At 34.1% G+C, this 18,966-nt stretch overlaps 1 protein-coding gene across 8 annotated transcripts in view; it reads right to left on the bottom strand.

Annotated features, from left to right (window-relative positions):
* The window catches only part of CCSER1 (coiled-coil serine rich protein 1), a 1,224,168-nt gene that overhangs the window by 588,358 nt on the left and 616,844 nt on the right, over nt 1-18,966 (bottom strand). The gene's annotated exons all lie outside the window — the stretch shown is intronic.

An 18,966-nucleotide genomic window follows, 5' to 3' on the forward strand; every position in this document is an offset into this window, starting at 1 on the left:
TACCCTGTGTATCAGTCTTCATCCTCAGATTATATAAAGACAATAGTCAAATATCTGTTTACTTTTATTTAAAATCTAAGACAATCTATTTAGTAAGATAAAACAAGCAATGTTTCCATTTGTTTGCTAGGCGTACGCCTTCACAAAGCAGGTTACTTGAAATCAAAAGACGGAGATGAAGACAGTAAGGCATTATAAGAATGAAGTCAGTGGAGCAGAGTATTACAGATCTTGGTGATAATAAACCTCTAGGTGGCATTTAAGTACTTCAAGGATCTGTCAAAATGATAGAGGCCAAGCTGTGAAACTTTAGAGCAGTATTTGAAATTACTGATAAGCAACGTAAGAATGAACATGCTGTTAACACTAAAGTATTTCATTTCAGCCTAAAGCCTCACTCTGAGGTTGAATTCAAGGGAAACAACTATGAAACAGAGAGAATAAATTTCAATTGTAGCCATTGTTCTCATTTTTTTTTTTTAACTTATCTGTTGGGAGAACAAAAGTGTTTTGATATATTGACATATACACATTTCACTCAGAAATACTTTTAATCTTTAAAATATTTTATATCACACTTAGGTGATTAAAACCACTATTGGTCTTTATCAAAGGTAATTTCTTCTGTCATTAAATAACATGTGTATTTTCACTCTAGTATTTTTAAAGCTTTGTAAGTAATTTTAAAAATTTACTCATATATATGTATTACCAACACTATATAAGCAGTATTTTTAAAAGTATTATTTTGATTTTAAAGGTAAATGAAAACAGAAAATAGAATCATTTTCTTTTAGTTTGCTTGATATTGCTATTACATACATATATGTTTGATTAATCATTTAATACCTTTATCTAAAATAAGCCTAAATCTCTGTATACCATATTAATTCTGAAAAATTACATTTGTAAGATTGCCTGGTTCACTTGGTTTTTGCTTTGTCCATTTCACTCTTGGCAAAGTGTGAAGATTTAAATTTTGGTAGGGTTTAAATTTACTTGGGAAGTATCTGATTTATATGAATAATGTTAGTGGCTCACAGATGTCAAAGACACCCCCAGATTTCCACATACTATTGATAATATAAAAATATTTATAATAGTTTATTATGTAGAGCAACTAGATTATCCTGTTATATGCATATTTATAATAACATTTATACTAACTTGTTTCAGGTACAGATTGTAGTAGAGTAGTTCTTGCCATATTTTTCTGAGATGATGTGTATTAAAAAGTGCCAAGCATTAGAGTTCATACAAACCAGTATCAAACCAAAACAAAATCAATCAGAATTGAATGGTTTATCATGTTACATGTCAATTATATCCCAATTTTTTAAAGATATTATTGTTGCTGGGATATTCAGAAAAACTCTCAGGTAAGACTGCCTCTGAAATTGATTAGGAAATGGCCCCAGGAAAAAAAAATAGTGGTAGAGTGAGGAAATGGAAAGAGAAGGGAAGAAGTGCATCCAAAAAGGCAGCTTCCAGGTCTCAGAGGGTGACTTGGCTCCATGTCATGGGAAGTCTCATCTCACAACTGCCCCTACGGGCTAGGGAGTCAGTGATATGGAGCAGGGCTCTGAATTTTAAAAATTATTTTTGTACAAATATATACACAAGTGTTTCATTAAAATGTGTGACACTATGAGATGAATTACAATTTGATTTTTTTGAAATATTTCACATGCTAAATTCCTAATCAAATGAAAATGAAAATGTATATAGAAAATTTTACAACTCTTTATTGACCCTGAAAATGAGGATTAGACAATTTCACAATATGGAATTATAAGTATTTACTAATGCTATGGTAATGAAGAGATAGGGTACTGATAGAAAATTGAGAACATCTGTTCTAAGACACTTTCGTCTCAAAGCCACATTTTTTTCCCCACTTGAGATTCTAAGTTCGTTTTTGAAGAACTTAATTTTGGATGAAAAGACACAGATATGTTAAAGAATTCCTCAAAGTTACAAGGGGTTTTCTTCCCAATGTGATTAAAATATAAACATCAAAATTTTATTTTACTCATTTAAAAATATTTAAAAATAGTGCCAGACCCTCATTCTTGTGGTAAGTAAGAGACTATTAAATGTTAAGATATAAAACAAGCTCTGTGCCAGAACTAAGTCTCCACTATGTTTTCAGAAAATAGATAGGATTGTTGCTCTGAATTTCTTTTTATTGCCTTCTTATTTATTACACTTTCTACTCATGCCCTTTTAAAGAATATCTAAATCAAGGACACTTAATATAAAAGTATAAAGGGTAGAATAAATTAGTAATAAAATAATATGATGAACTAGGGATGCAAAATTGTTTTCCTCTTTAATCTAATTTAATGTATTATATGTGATGTATAGGTAGCAGTTTTTCATTCTATTACAACTAAACTGTTTAAATTCAAATGTAATTCAATAATTGCTTATACACAGTTGGATTAAATCCTTTTCAAGACAACAATAAAGAAAATTGTAAATAAGGGTGGTTGTATATTTAGTATCATTAATATAATTATGTATCCTCCAGGGCCTCTAACTATATGACCTCAATTTACTCTTATTTAATTTGCCTTCACATTTAGTTTTTACATTGGCTCTTTCTAATTTATTCTCCACTGCCCACACTGTATTTTTGCTTTTCTCATCATTGTAAAATCCAAACGTCCCTCGAAGGGCTGTGTTAGTGTGTCATTGTTGATTCATATTTGGTGTGTCTTTTTTTTTTTCCCCCTCTCCCAAATTTAAACGAATACCTCTTCTGGATATTCTAAACATCTGGAATGTTCCAAAGTTCTAAACTGTGTAAATTTATGATTTTTCATAATAGAGAGAAGTGGCACAAGGATGAACTTTAAACTGGCATTGTCTCTGAAACAAAATGCCCAAGAAGTTAATCTTCGATTCATTCAGTTACAAGAAAGCACTAGAGACATTTTGCACAGCTTCATGCACAATCTCCCTCTTCTCTGTCTCTCTATGCCCTTCTTAAGAGCAACAAAGGTGAATTTCTGTTCCTTGTAGAATTATCATCCAGAGATGGCAATAAGCTCAGCCACTTGGTGGCCTGCATCTGGGAAGTACTAACTCCATCTGGGAGCATCTGTCATGTATCCTGCTTTATGTAACCACTTCTAAGCTTTATATCCTTCACCATTCAAAGCTATTTATATCTGTATGGTTATAACTCCTTTTTTTTTAACCTCTTTATTTAAATGTTTTTATTTGGTGGGTCTATTGGTCTCATTTCTTAGTGTTTTCAGTGTGGGTGAAACTTACAGGATCTCTAAAAGCAGAAGTAATAATTTAACTAGAAAATGCTTAGAACATTTCTGACCATTTATGTAATCTATGAGCATTACAATAAGTTCAGTACAGCCATAATCTTTTCTTCTTCAACTCAGTAAACATAGTGGTTTTAAGGATCATTGTTTGTAAAGGAAGCTTCATTATAAATGATAAATAAGAATGAGAGCTGTGAAGCACTAGTCTTTGTTGGGTGACTTTGGGAAAATTTATAAATCTCTGCATATCAACTTTTAAATCAGTAAAATAAGGATAATGATATGTGACATCACAGAGTTGTTCTGAGGATTAAATGGGAAGAAAATCTGGTACATGATAAATTTCCAATGTTATTATTACCATTCTTACCAGTAATTGATACTTATTACTAATTTAAAAGATTATAATTTGGAGATAAAGATCTTACAAATTAACATAAATAGGCAATTTTCTGTCATTTCAGAAATACATAAAAAGTGTGCCAAACAAAAATTTCTCCCCCACGATGTTTAAAATTCCTCACTAAAACTGACAGACATTTCTCAGACTTCCCATCATGACGCAGTAGAAACTAATCTGACCAGGAACCATGAGGTTATGGGTTCGATCCCTGGCCTTGCTCAGTGGGTTGATGATCTGGCTTTGCCATGAGCTGTGGTGTAGATCGCAAATGCAGCTTGGGTCCTGCATTGTTGTGGCTATGATGTAGGCTGACAGCTACAGCTCCGATTTGACCGCTAGCCTGGGAACCTCCATATGCTGCAGGTATGGCCCTAAAAAAAAAAAAAAAAAAAAAAAAAAAAAAAAAAAAAAAGACAAAAGACCTAAAAGAAAAAAAGGCAAAGAAAAAGAAAAACTGACAGACATTTCTAGAGGAGAGGTCGATCCCTTAGACTAGCCATTATTGTATCTGAGAACATAAGATGAATTTCTTCTGTGGCAAGCCAGACTGAGCTCACTTGGAAGACACATGCTTGAAAGATGGAAGTAAAGGTGAGACTGAATATAGGAGCAAAGAAGAGGATTAAAAGGTACCCACATCTGCAAGTTGGGAGGTCCCATGGGTTATTTTTACCTAGGTTGTAATTCTCCCAAGGACGGCCCCAGTTTAGATGATCAAAGGGTGAAGGGAACAAGTGATCTTGGAATTTAAAGCCTGGAGCTGTTGTAAGAGCAGCTGGTGCTTTCAAGACCAACTGTCTGACTAGAAGACTGTCCAGCTCACATATGAGACCCCAGATAACACAGAAGAGGTCATTGGAAGACGGTGATGGAGAGCAGTGGTTGGGGGTTGGGAGTTTAAGGCAGCTTAGCCAAGAGGAGGAACTGATACAAAAATGGAGAGGTATCTGTGATAGAACTGAGAAAAGAAAATTAGTAAAAGGATCATGGAGAGACATTAAAGATGAAAGGAACAAGGGGTTTGTGGTAATGGGATTAGTAGTAATGGCAGCTGAATTCTCCTCATTTGGCAGGTTTGCTCTGCCATTTGTTAATTTGATGTAGGCATTCAGTATATTTGGCATTTCACTAGGAGAATTTCTGTCACTCAGGAGGAGTTGTAATGCTATCTTTTACCACTGACCATGTTTTTTTTTCCTCAAGTGCTACCTCCTATCACTCTCACCTTTCCTCAACTCTGTTATTATTCCAACATACTAAATGGTGCCCTTATAGCTAAAAATGCTTTTCATAAAATATTTAATATTCTGAGGACCAAATGAAAAAAACGCCTTCAAATGCAAGAGGAATTTGGCCAAAAAAAGGTACTTCCAATTAAATTGCCCCAAATCCTAAAAGAATTTCTGACTTAAAAGAATCACAATTAGTGCTTTATACAGGGCAAGTCAAAGGGAATTATATTTTACACATAATATTAATTCCTGAACTCATTAAAAAATTCTACAAATGCATTATAATTAAAGTTTTCCTTTACCTTACTGTGACATTTCTACAACTTCAATTATATTATCTTGTCAACTGCCCTCAATGTTCAGAAATGTGAAGTAATATACTGGCTAACATTTTCCCTCCCATTTCTTTCAGCAGGTACTCTCTCTCTGTGTTGTTTTGGTGATGATATGGTATTAGTGAGATTACTGCAACCATGTGATGATGCTGAAATGCACTGCAATTTGTGAAAGTCTCATGGTCACTAATTTCCTCTGAGGAAAAGCTTCTGTGACTGTCTTACTATAATTTCTCAAATGATGTCATCTAAGAAGTATAACATTATCCCCTTAGTTCTTTATTATAATGCAGAACTAGATAAAATGAGTTTATGCTTTTAGGATGCTAGGGCATACATTAAAAATATAAATGTTCTAGCTCTATTGTAATGGAATCTGAAGGGCAAACATACAGGGTGGTTTAGAGAGGATGATAGGAATTTTTTCTCCTTTTTGATTTCCAGCTATATTTTTGAGACATCCTCTGTATCTCAAACTAGACTTCAAAAACTGTCCTTCTCCATCTGCCCTTTTCTTTATTGTATAAAATGCTGAAATCTCTATCTTGTTTTTCAAAAATCTCTCCTGATCTTGAAGTCCACCCTCACTTTCTCTTCATGTTTTTACTTTCAAGCTCAGGTTTTACAAAGTATAGTTTAAACTTACCCAGTTCCACATTTTCCAGTTATTCTCTAGTAAAAGTTATCATAAAATAGTTCAAGCATAAATTAAAAGTAGCATATACTTATGAACAATCTAAGCAGCTTTGTCAGATTTTAGCCTATTTTTTAGTTTTTCTTTTTTTAATAGAAATAGAGATACTGTCCGAGTCCTCTGTACAGCTGTCCAATTTATCTCCCTCTCCACCTAGAGTTAACCACTAATGCAATTTGATGTTTACTTTCCCAGGAATCTTTTATAATCTTAGTACATGCATACATGACCACAGACAATATATGAATTATACCATATTAATGCCTCCTTCCAATATGGGTATTTCTTGTTCCAAATGTGCTATTCTTTCAGTCGCTTTTGTTTTTCTTGAGTTACCATGCCTTCCTTTAATTTTTCAGTAAATAATTTTGGAGAATTTCTTATATGCTAAACACTATGCCATGTTAAATCCTTAATGTTCTTGGCGTGGCTTCGGTATCACCTGTGGGTTTACCACTTCCCAGTCCATCATGCTGACCTCTCTCCTGGGCTGCAGTCATCTGTGTCTACCTGCACTTGCATACACCTATCTGGAGATCTCTCAGATACTTAAACATGAGGAACACAGCAGTCTCCTCCCTTCTCTTACCAGCTCTGCCTCCTAATTTCTGAGCATCAGAAATGGCTTCGCATGTCTCCCAGTCATCACTTTATATGTTAGAGGTCACCTTATAGTCCTCTCTAACTAGTCACCAATCTCTCATGATTTTGACTCTTAAACAATTCTTAAATGTAACTCCTACTCGCCAATTGTCCTGTTTAGGCTCTTGCCACCTGTCTGTATTATTTCAAGCTCTTTATGTTTAATTTCACCCCATATCCTTCAGCTATAACCCACCTGAAAAAGGAAATGGCTTCAAATAGCATGAAACCAAAGGCTTCACCATGACAGGATGACAGAAGGCTCTCTGCTAACTGGCACCTGCCTCCTTCCTAGCTTCAGCTCTGCCACTCTCCACCTCGCCCTTCTCACCATTAACACTGACTTATTTTTAGTTTCCCATGCATATTTCTGGCTATTTTAGAACAACGTAGATTTGCAATTCATTCTGGCTGAAAAAACCCTCAGACTTTCTTCACATGCCTTTTATTTATCCTTCAGGGATACTGTGTTCCTTGTATAGCCAGAATCCATCCCCCACCCCCATCTTATAACACTAGGCAACCCAAGTACCCTACTACTGTACACAGTAAGCACCCAAATCAATATTAGTGAGAAGTGAACCAAATGTAAATGTACTATACTTAGTGAACACACTTATTCTGGAAATAAAGTTTTATGGGATTATTTTAAATAAAGCCTGTTGTTTGGTAACATCTTTAGTGACATATGGAAAAAAATTTATAGTTGTCTTCAACAATTTATTGTTATCATGGATTATACTGATAGATTAAATATTTGACTGTTCTTGAATTTCACATGGTCAGAAAAACAGAATAAACTGTTACTAAGACCATTAGTTCAGGAGTCAGACCAAGGCTTAAAATTCTAATTTTGGTACTTACTACATTTGTGTGCTTGGAAAGTTACTTTATCTCTCAAGACCTCAGTTTTCTTATCAATTAACTTGATATGGGAATTAATCATAGAGTTTTTATAAACAAGAAATGAGATTATGTAAACACGTGGTCAATATTGTATAGCATTTGTTTTGTTTTCAATTCATGACTTTATTCACTAATACTTCACTGAGAAATGACTCTACTCCTAAGTGAAATTATTCTATTTATTTTCTGGATGTGGGCTATCTTCGATATTTTCAGTATTAACATTAGGCTTGAATTTTAGAATAAATTAGAAAAAGCTATTTGGTGCTTCCTATGGTATAGAATGAATGAGTAAAATAAGAAACATTCATTTATTAATGATTAAATAGAGCTCAGTTACAAAAGCACTGGCTCTTTTAGCATTAGATCCTTAAAAACACCTTTCCAATTTCTTCTAAATTCCTAGTTTTTAAAGCATTTCACATATTAGCTCACTTAGTTATCACAGCTGTTCTGTGACACAGGAAATTCAGTCATTAAATTACTATTACAATTTTCTTTAAATTCAGAAGAACACCCAATATAAACTATTTTATACATAGTTTAAATGTATCTAGAATTTCTACATTCTGTTGAATATCAATCTTTATATTCATATTTTATGCTTTGTCTCTGCTTTTTGAATGGCTTTTATATGTGTGTTCATGTGTGAGCTGGATACAAAGGCAGATACAGCTGTCCATGTCCTTGGGAAATTTGTGTCCTTCAATTTAGCTCTTTATCATGTCTCAGGATTATATATGACATACTTTCACTCACATTTTGCATGGCTGTTACAGAAAAAATAAATGACCATAAAAGACAATGCAACTAGACAATATTATATAATGCAATCTTCATATTAGGAAGAAAACCATTACATATTCAAATTATCTAACTGTAACACTATTGGCTAAATTTATGAATTACTTTAAAATTAATATATTCCAAAGAGTTTAATGCAGTATTTATTATCTATGCCAAGAGAAACTGCATATAATTTGAGAATTTTCCATCACTAAGATACCACCATAAAATTTATTTAGGTAACTGTTTCCTGATCAGCTGAGTTGCATTTGGAGCGTGGCTTGGATAGAAGGGTAGGGAGATATAGGTGAAGTCCGCACTTTGCGTCTTTTTTTTTAAATTGATTATAATGATATGGACAAAAAGTTCTGGCATCATCTCAAAGTATACTGTGAGATTTTTCTTTTTATTCACCCAAATTAAAAATAAGTTACTTTTTTTAGTCCAGTTTTAAGTTCATTCTTATCTCTCTCTTCCCCCCCACCCACATGTGCCTATCTATTCAGTCTTTGAAAGTATTTTAAGATGATAAACACTATATTATAGAAATAAGATTACAGTTGATATTTAAATGAGTAAGATTTTATATGGAAACTATAAATCTTAACGTTTTACATTTAAGTGCTGAGAAAAAAATGTAATCTTGTTTTCAAGAATTTTAAAGGGTTTCCCCTGCTTAAGAAATCATACTTGGGCAAAATAAAATTACTTAAGTGTTCAAAAAATTACTACTGTAAACTCACACTAATGAAATACTTTAACAACACATCAACAGGATCATACACTATGATCAAGTGGGATTTACCTGCAAATACAAGGATTTTTCAACATCTGCAAATCAATGTGACACACATTAATAAATTGAAGACTAAAGACAATATCATTTCAATAGACGCAGACAAAGCTTTTAATAAAATTCAACATCCATTTATGACAAAAAAAACCTCCAAAAAATGGGCATACAGGGAACATACTGCAACATAATGAATGCCATATAGGACAAACCCACAGCTAACATTATACTTTACAGTGAAAACCTGAACACCTTTCCTCTAAGATCAGAAAAAAGAAAAGGATGCCCATCCTCACCCCTTATGTTCAACATAGCATTACAAGTCCTAGCCATAGCAATAAGAGAAGAAAAATCAAAGATCTCCAAGTTGGAAAGGGAAGAAATAAATAAATATCAGTTTGCAGATGATATACATATATTGAAAATCCTCTAGAAAACTACTAGAGCTAATCAAGAATTAGGTAAAGTTGCAGGATACAAAATTAATAATCTCTTGCATTTCTCTACTTTGACAATGAACTATGAAAAACAGCCATTAAGGAAACAATCCAGTTTACTACTGAATCAAAAAGAAAAAAATCTAGGAATAAAGCTACCCAAGGAGGCAAAAGATCTATAATTGGAAAACTGTAAGACATGGATGAAGACAACACAAACAGATGGAGAGATACTCTGTCATCTTGGATTGTTTGAATTAATATTGTTAAAATTACCATACTACCTAAGGCAATCTACAGATTCAATGCAATCCCTATAAAAATTACCAATGCTATTTTTCACAAAACTGGAACAAAAAATTTTTAGTTTTATATGGAAACACAAAAGACCATGAATCACTAAAACAATCTTCAGGAAAATGGAGCTGTAGGATTCATGTGCCCTGACTTCAGGCTTTACTATAAAACTACAGTCATCAAAAGAGTACAGCACTGGTGCAAAAGGAGAAATATAGATCAATGGAAGAGTAGACAAAGCTGAGAAATAAACCCACACTCTTATGGTCAATTAATATACAAAAAAAGGAGGCTTGAATATACAATGGAGAAAAGAGAGTCTCTTCAATAAGAGGTGCTGGGGGGGGATGAGCTTGGGCTGTAGGATGGAAATCCTGTGAAATTAGATTGTTATGACCATTATACAGCTACAGATGTGATAAATTCATTTGAGTAATAAAAAAGTAAGTGGTGCTGGGAAAACTAGACAGCTACATGTTAAAGAAATTAGAATATTCTCTGACATCTATACAAAATAAACTTAAAGCTGATTAAAGACCAAAATATGAGATGGGATACCATAAAACTCCTATAGGAAAACATAGGCAGAACACTGAAATAAATTGTTGCAGTATTTTTTTTTTTTTGGATCTGTCTCTTAGAGTAATGAAGTGAAAGATAAAAATAAGCACATGGGACCTAATTAAACTTTAAAGCTCTGGCACAGCAAAGGAGCCATAAACAAGTGAGAAACTATTTACAAATGATGTGACTAGTGAGGGCTAATTTCCAAAATATACAAATAACTTCTATATCTCAAAATAAAAGAAAAAGCAACCCAATCAAAAAAGGGATAGAAGACCTAAATAAATATTTCTCCAAAGAATTCTCCAATAGGCATTGCAAAGATGCTCAATATCAATGAGGTGTCACTTTGCACAAGTCAGAATGGCCATCATTAAAAAGTCTATCAATACTAAATGCTGGAAAGAGTGTGGAGAAAAAGGAACCCTCCTACACTGTTGGTGGGAATGTAAATTGGCGTGACAACTATAGAGAACAATACCGAGCTTCCTTAAAAAACAAAAAAATAGAGTTACAATATGATCTAGCAATCTCACTGCTAGACATATATTAGGAAAAGATGAAAATAAAAATTTGAAAAAAAAATACATGTACCCTAATGTTCATTGTAGTACTATTTGCAATATCAAAGATATGAAAGCAACCAAGATATCCATTGACAGATGAATGAATACAGAAGATGTGGTATATACATATGTAGTATTACTAAGCCATAAAAAGAATGAAGTAATGCTATTTGCAGCAACGTGGATGGACACAGAAATGATCATACTAAGTGAAGTAAGTCAGACAGAGAAAGACAAATATATGATATGACACATATGGAAAATAAAAAATTATACAAATGAACTTATTTATACAACATAATCAGACTCACAGAGAAGAAAATTATGGTTACCAAAAAGGGGAGAGTGGTGGGGGGAGAGATAAATTAGAAATTTGAGATTAACAGATACACACTACTATATATAAAATAGATAAACAACAAAGATCCACTATATATAGCATAGGGAACTATATTCAATATCTTGTAATAACCTATAATGGAAAAAAATCTGAAAATAAATGTATATGCATATATGTATAACTGAATCACTTTGCTATATACTTTAAACAATGTAAATAAAAAACATCCTAAATGTCCATCGACAGAGGAGTGGCTCAAGAAAATGTGGTACATATACATAATGGAATATTACTCAGCCATTAAAAAGAACAAAATACCAGCATTTTTTTGCAACATGGATGGACCTAGAAACTATCATGCTAAGTGAAGTCAGCTGTACAATGAGACACCAACATCAAATGCTTTCACTTACATGTGGAATCTGAAAAAAGGACAGACTGAATTTCTTTGCAGAACAGATGCTGACTCATAGACATTGAAAAACCTATGATGTCCGGAGGAGACAGTTTGGGGGGTGGGGAGATGTGCCTGGGCTGTGGGATGTAAATCCTGTATCAGATTGTTATGATCATTATACAACTATAGATGTGATAAATTCATTTAAGTAATAAAAAATTTTAAAAAAGGCAAAAATCATATTGAGTCAAAAAAAAAGAAAAAAACACCAAAATTAGTAAAGATATTTTCATTGTGAGTATACTTCATACTAATTTTAAACTGAATTATGTAGTGAATCAATAAATCTTAGAAGTAATAGAACTATCAGAGGGGGCTCAAAATGATGGAGTAAGAGGATGTGGAGCTCCCTTTACCCCCACAAACACATCAAAAACACATCTATATGAAAAAAGCCAATCAATCAGTGGAAAAATGGGCAAAAGACCTGAATAGACTGTTCTCCAAGGAACATATACAGATGGCCAACAAACACATGAAAAAATGCTCAACATCGCTGATTATAAGAGAAATGCAAATCGAAACTACCATGAGATACCGCCTCACACCAGTCAGAATGGCCATCATTAAGAAGTTCACAAATAACAAGTGCTGGAGGGGGTGTGGAGAAAAGGGAACCCTCCTGCACTGTTGGTGGGAATGTAAACTGGTACAGCCACTATGGAGAACAGTTTGGAGATACCTTAGAAATCTATACATAGAACTTCCATGTGACCCCGCAATCCTACTCTTGGGCATCTATCCGGACAAAACTCTACTTAAAAGAGACACATGCACCCACATGTTCATGGCAGCACTATTCACAATAGCCAGGACATGGAAACAACCCAAATGTCCATCAACAGATGATTGGATTCGGAAGAGGTGGTATATATACACAATGGAATACTACTCAGCCATAAAAAAGAATGACATAATGCCATTTGCAGCAACATGGATGGAACTAGAGAATCTCATCCTGAGTGAAATGAGCCAGAAAGACAAAGACAAATACCATATGATATCACTTATAACTGGATCTAATATCCAGCACAAATGAACATCTCCTCAGAAAAGAAAATCAAGGACTTGGAGAAAAGACCTGTGGCTGCCTGATGGGAGGGGGAGGGAGTGGGAGGGATCGGGAGCTTGGGCTTATCAGACACAACTTAGAATAGATTTACAAGGAGATCCTGCTGAGTAGCATTGAGAACTATGTCTAGATACTCATATTGCAACAGAACAAAGGGTGGGGGAAAAAATGTAATTGTAATGTATACATGTAAGGATAACCTGATCCCCTTGCTGTACAGTGGGGAAATAAAAAAAAAATAAAAAAATAAAAAAAAGAACAACTCTCATGCAAAACTAACTGGAAACTGGCAGAAGATACCTATATAACCAAGGCTGCAAGAAAGATTCCCATGTAGTTGGATTGGACAAGAAAAGCATCTGGTTGGGACCTGTTCCCCTGGGAGGGGGCTAAAAGAAAAAGCAAGACCGCACAGGCAGACACTCACCCTGGGTGATGAGCTGGTCAAATCACAGACTAGATGTCCCAGCCCTGGGGTCTAAGTGGCAGAGAAAAGCACCCTTGGCTGGTTGAAGAACTGCCAGGACAGAATTAAAGGCTGAAGAAGCCTAGATTTCACTTACCTCTCTACATCCCCTATTCAAGCTGGACCAACACCCTGGCCCTGCTAACCCCATATTATATCTTGGCACTGGATCTAGCGGCAGACAGATCCTGGAAAAAGACTATCTATGAACACAGAAATTATCTAGAGGCCTATGGTGTGGTCCAAGTAGTGTGGCAATAGCCATTGTTTGTGCTTACTCAAACCAAGCAACAAAAGCAGCCCACAGAGACCTCTGATGGCAGGACAGCTGTTTCGGTCCCCAAAACCACAACTCCTTGACCCCCAGTCCCAGTTTAGTAAATGCTCCAACCCACCCACTCCATGACATAATCTTGATAAGATCTGGGGACCACAACATGGAAAAGATGATATTGGGATGCATCTGAGCAGAGCCATGGAGGCCTAAATAGTCAGTGCATCAGACCTCGTATAAGTGCACAAGCCTCACTTAATTCAGAACTCCCCTCTTGTGGAGAAAGGGCTCAGTGCAGGGAGAAAGAAAAACACTTGAAGAACACAGAGCCAGCTAAAGCCCAACACTTAGGGCTTCCACTTCAGTAACTGGAGAGCAAACCTCACCCTGGTTAAGTAGCCACTACAACTGAGTGAAGTCCTGCCTCACACCATATGGAGGCTTGAGGTCTTCTAACACAGCCATGCCTGCTGTCAAGGTGATAGTGACATGGCTGATGTCTATATCAAATCCAGACCTCCCAACAAAGACAATGGACATATGTAATCTACAGAGGGATGCTCTCACATAAAGTCACTCCTTCAAGACCACAATAAATGTTTTATAGAGACAGAGAAAGTTAAGTAACATGAAAAGGCAAAGGAACTACTCCCAATTGAAAGAGCAAGAGAAAACCCGTGACTAAATAAATGAAATGGAGACTGGTAGTCTACTGGATACGATATTCAAAAATTGGTAACAAAAATGCTACTGAATTAAGAAAGAGAATTGATCTAAACATGGATTATGTTAAAAGGAACTAAAAACTATCAAGAAAGTCCAATCAAAAATAGATGATTTCTGAGATAAAAAACACTATAGAAGCAATGAATAGCTGACTAAATGACACAGAAGATCCTGCTATATAGTACAAGGAACTATATCCAATCTCTTGGGATAGAACATGGTGGAAGACAGTATTAGGAAAATAATTTATATGTAGGGCTGGGTCACTATGCTATACAACAGAAACTGACACACTGTAAGTCTACTATACTTTAATAAAAAAGAGAGAGAGAGAGAGAAACATTTAAAAAAAAAGAAAAAAAAAAAAAACCTTTGGAGTTCCTGTTGTGACACACTGGGTTAAGGATCTAGCATTTTTTCTGCAGCAGCTCCAGTCACTGTGGAGGCCTGGATTTGATCCCTGACCTGGTGCAGTAGCTTGGAGACATGGTGTTGCTGGCATAGGTAAAAGATGCAGCTCAAATTTCATCCCTGGCCTGGGAATTTCCACATGCCACATCTGTGGCCAAAAAATTAAATTTTAAAATTTTTAACAATTTAAAAAAAATTTTTTAAATGACAAAGAATGCTTAAGTGTCTATCCTCAAGAATAATGGAAATCTTTCAGTCAGAAGCACAGACAGAAAGACAAAAAAAAAGTAACATAGGAGATATAAGGTATGATATAAAACATAAAAAATTATATGAAACATCCATATTATAGTCATTCTAGAAGAAGGGAGAGAGAAATGGATGAAAAATGTATTTGAAGAAATTATGGCTAAAAACTTCCCAAAGCTGAAGCAGGAAACATATATTCATTATAGAAAGCACAGACAGTCCCAAACAGATCCACACCAAGACATATCATAATTAAAATTGAAAAAAATTAAAGATAAAAATAATTTTACAAACAGCAAGTGAAAAGCAGAGTTATATAAAAGGGACCCCCTATAAGGCTTTCAGTAGCTATCTCTATAAAATGTTTGCAGACCAAAATGGAGTGACATGATATATGTAAAGACCAAAATGGAAAAACCTGTAACCTTGTGTACTCAGCAAGATTATTATTTAGAACAGAAGGAAAAAGAAGAATTTCTCAGACAAGCAAAATTAAAATCATTCAGCAGTACTAAACTTATCTCCCCCCCAACAAATGCTGAGGCATCTTCTCTAAATGGTAAAGAAGCAAAAATCTATATAGGAAAGGAAAAATCCCAATAGGAAAGGCAAATATATAGTAAAGATTGAAGATAATTAATGTAAATCAGAATGTAGATTGAAAAATAAAAAAATTGTAAAAGCAACTATAACTACAATAAGAAAGGGACAAGTATGAAGATATAAAATATGACATCACAAATACAAAATGGGGAGGAGAGTTAAAAATGTAGATCATTTAGAATGTGAACTCTAATGACTATCAGTTTAAGCAGGTAGATATAATTATATATATGAACAACACATATGAACCCCATAGTAACCCACAGTGTAAAAGCCTACAATAGAAACACAAAAACCAAAGAAAAGAACATAGTACAAGCATCCTATAAGAGAAAAACCATACCACAATGGGAAAAAACAAAAAATAAATGAAAAATAACTACAAAACAAAAGAAAACATGGAATAACATGGCAATAAGTACATACTTACCTTTTATTACATTGATTGTTAATGAAATCAGTGCTCTGATCAAAAGACTTATGCATCTGATTGCATTAAAAAAACAAAACTTTTCAATATGTTGTCTAAAAGAGATTCATTTCAGAGTGAAAGACACACAGACTAGAAGTGTGGGGATGGAAATAGATTTCATGTAACAGAAATGACAAGAAATCGTGGACTAGAGAAATACTGATTTAATATGTTCAAGTCAATGTGACATACTACATCAACAAAAGGAAAAACAAAAAAATATCATCATCATATCAATAGATGCAGAAAAAGCATCTGATGCAATTCAACATCCATGAGAAAAAACACTGTCAAAGTGGGTATGGAGGAAACACATCTCAACATAATAAAGGCCATTTACAACAAATGCATAGCAAGGTGAATGGTGAAAAAATGAAAGCCTTCCTACTAAATTCAAGTACAAGGCAATATCCACACTCACACTTCAATTTAACACACTATTATTGACAGTACTAACCATAGCAATCAGTCAAGAAAAAGAAATACAAATGATCCTAGGTTGAAGGGAAGAAGTGTTTGAAGACGACATAATACTTTATAGAGAACCCTAAAGAATCCACACATAAACTACTAAGACTAATAAATTCAGCAAGGTTTTAGGATACAAGATTGATATACAGAAAGCTGTTGCATTTCTATACAGTAATAATGAAATATCAAAAAAGAACAAAAATCAATCCCACTTACAATGACATTAAAAAATACCTAGGAATAAAATTAACTAAGGAGATGAAAGATCTATACCCTGAAAAGTATAAAACACTGATGAAGGAAATTGAAGGACATGGAAAGCTATCTCGTGCTCTTTGATTGCAAGTATTAATATCCTTAAGATGGTTATATACCCAGAGCAATCTACAGACTTAGTGCAATCCCTGTCTAAATTCCCATGACATTTTTCACAGTCCTAGAATAAATAACTCTAAAATTTATCTAGATTCACAAAAGACCCAGAATTTGCAATGTAATCCTGAGACAAAAGAACAAAACTAGAGGTATAACCACCCCCACCCCAGGTTTCAGACTATACCAAAAAGATACAATAATCGAAAACCATTGTATCGGCACAAAACTGGACACATACATCAATGGAAGAGGATAGAGTCCAGAAATAAAACCACACACCTACTGTCAATCTATGACAGAGGAGGCAAGAATATACAAAGACAGTCTCTTCAAGTGCTGCCAGGACAATGGGACAGCCACATGTAAAATAATGAGATTAACGCATTCCCTCACATCATATACGAAAATAACACAAAATGGTTTAAAGACCTAAATGACACAAAACCGTAAGACTCCTAGAAAAGAACATGGGAAAAACATTCTTTGGCATAAATCATAGCAGTATTTTCTTGGATCAGTCTTCTAAGGCAAACAAAAAAGCAAATATAAACAAATAGGACCTTACTAAACTAAAAACTTTCACACAGCAAAGGAAATCGTCAACGAAATGAAAAAACACTCTATGGAATAGGAGAAAATATTTGCAAATGGTGCAACTGACAAGAGGTTAATATTAAAAATATTTAAACAGCTCATACAACGCAATATATAAAAAAAAACAATCAAAAAATGAGCAGAAACTTGAATAAGCATTTTTCCAAAGAAGACATACAGATAGCTAATAGGCTCAAAAAAATATGCTCAACATTGCTACTTATTACATAAATACATTAGAAAAAAACTATTGGAGAAATAATAAAAAATAAAAATAAAACACTACATTGTAGTATCACCTCACACCTGTCAGAATGGTTATCATCAAAGTGTCTAGCCATGCCAAAATTTTGTGAGAGCACGGAGAAAGGGATCTGCTGAAGGAAATGTAAATTGGTGCAGCCACTATGGAAAACAGTATGGAGGTTCCTTCAAAAACTGTAAAATACAACTACCATATTATTCAGCAATTCCACCTCTGGGTATATATCTAGAATAAAAGAAAACACTAATTTGGAAAGATACATGCATCCCAATGTTCATAGCTGCACTATTTATAATAGCCAAGACATGGAAGCAACTCAAGTCCATAAACATATGAATGAATAAAGAAAATGTGATGATATATACGTATATATTACATACATAATGGAATATTACTAAGCCTTAAAAAATAATGAAATAATGCTATCTGAAGCAAAATGGATGGGCCTAGAGAATATTATGCTTAGTGAAATAAGTGAGACAATGACAAATATTATAATAAATATTACCTCTTGTTACATTATTATTACTTATGTGTAGAATCTTAAAAAAATAGTGCAAATGAATGTATATACAAAACAGACGCAGAGATATAGAAAACAAACTTGTGGTTACCAAAAGGAAGAGGGAAGCGGGTAGGGGTAAATTAGGGCTATGGTATTAGCAAAAACAAACTACTATATATAAAATAGATAAGCAACAAGGATATACTTTACAGCAGAGCAAAAGTATACCCATTATGTTGTAATAACCTATGATGGAATATAATGTGCAAAAATACTGAATCACTACGATGTATATCTGAAACCAACAACAGTGTAAATCAATGACACTTCAACTTTTAAAAAGTATCTCCAGAATACATTTGCCTCTCCATTGAAGAAAGAGCAATGTCTTAAGAGCCCTTAATATGTATAAAGCCATGGGTTAAGAGGGACCCCAAAATCTAAAGTGAGGAGCCATGACCAGATTTGGATTTGTGTACTATAAATGTCATATTGTTTAAATGATTATACTTTCTTCCAAGGTAACAGGCAAGGTGATGTAAGCTAGATTATTGCAACTGCTGATTCCAACTCCAAAAACATTGGCCCCCAAGAGATTTGAGAAAAAAACAAGAGATTAGGAACAGAAAACACACCCTGACTTCTTTAAGGCAGTGAAGGCTGCACTAAGCAACTTGAGATTTGTAGTTCCAAGCTCCAATTATATCAGTAACTTTATTTTTAATTTATAATAGTTGATCTATA

The sequence above is a fragment of the Sus scrofa genome, chromosome 8 (assembly GCF_000003025.6).
Source record: "Sus scrofa isolate TJ Tabasco breed Duroc chromosome 8, Sscrofa11.1, whole genome shotgun sequence".
Classification (NCBI taxonomy): domain Eukaryota; kingdom Metazoa; phylum Chordata; class Mammalia; order Artiodactyla; family Suidae; genus Sus; species Sus scrofa.